At 43.3% G+C, this 964-nt stretch overlaps 1 pseudogene; it reads right to left on the bottom strand.

Moving 5' to 3' along the window:
* Positions 1-208: 208 nt before the first annotated feature.
* LOC133381056 (zinc finger protein RFP-like) overlaps positions 209-964 on the bottom strand; it is an 18,265-nt pseudogene continuing 17,509 nt past the window's right edge.

Here is a 964-nt window from a genome sequence, read left to right as displayed (position 1 = left end):
GGGATGACAAGGCCAGGCTTCAAAGCTCTTCTTGACCATGAAGCTTAATGTGCTTGGAAAAGTCACCATCTCCTAGTTCAGCCTATCCTACCTCACAGGATTCCTTTGAGGATCAAATGGAATCTCATGCTGTTTATATCCCTTGAAGAAGTGTCATGTACTATACTTCTGAGCCTGAAATGAAACAACAGCCACAGGAAGCAAAATCTTTTGAAGAATTAAACCTGTTAACATCGAGACACATCCCCAGATAGGTTCAGACATATTATACAAAAGGATAGCCAGAGCTGATCTCTACAGACATATAGATGGATCTGTTTAACTCTTAATTACAGGTGATCTTGGAGAGAATAACTGTATAAATGGAAATGTACCACCATCCTCTGGAGTTTCTTAGACTGGCTCTGTTCTCTCACTGGAACTTCTATAGGAGAGTCTTCATTTCCAGAGGGGACTTTGGTACACAAGGAGGAAATGAGTCTTTTTGGACACAGATTTTGCTTGGAATATCACGTAAGCTTCCCTCAGTAGCAGGATAGAAGAACAGATTAGTGGAGGTCTTGGTGGAAGAAAAGTGAAAACGAAAGCAGGATTAAGGCTGAGGGAGGTTGGAGTGATGCCCATTCAGAGTTCTGCTTTTACTCAAAAATAGATTATGGTGTTGTCTGTAGAAAGCTATAAGGCAAACTGGACTTCCTTTGGTGAGGCTGGAGAAAGACATACTTTGATTCAGGAACGAGGTAGAGATTTTTGTTTGCTTCTTTCCATCTTGGCTCCTCCACCAACACGCTCTTTGATTCCTGGGGGAAAGCTGACTGGAGTATGGAGGAAGGACAACAGGCAGGTTTCCTGACTGACCCAAGAGCCAGCCACTTAATACTGGGTACAGACGTGGCCGGAGAAGAAAACGTTGCACCATGACTGACACAAAGGCAAGTCAGTCACAGTTCTGCATATATGGCTT

Source organism: Rhineura floridana, chromosome 3 (genome assembly GCF_030035675.1).
Source record: "Rhineura floridana isolate rRhiFlo1 chromosome 3, rRhiFlo1.hap2, whole genome shotgun sequence".
NCBI lineage: Eukaryota > Metazoa > Chordata > Lepidosauria > Squamata > Rhineuridae > Rhineura > Rhineura floridana.
Note: the sequence above shows the minus strand (reverse complement) of the source record. Positions and strands in the feature narration are given on the sequence as shown.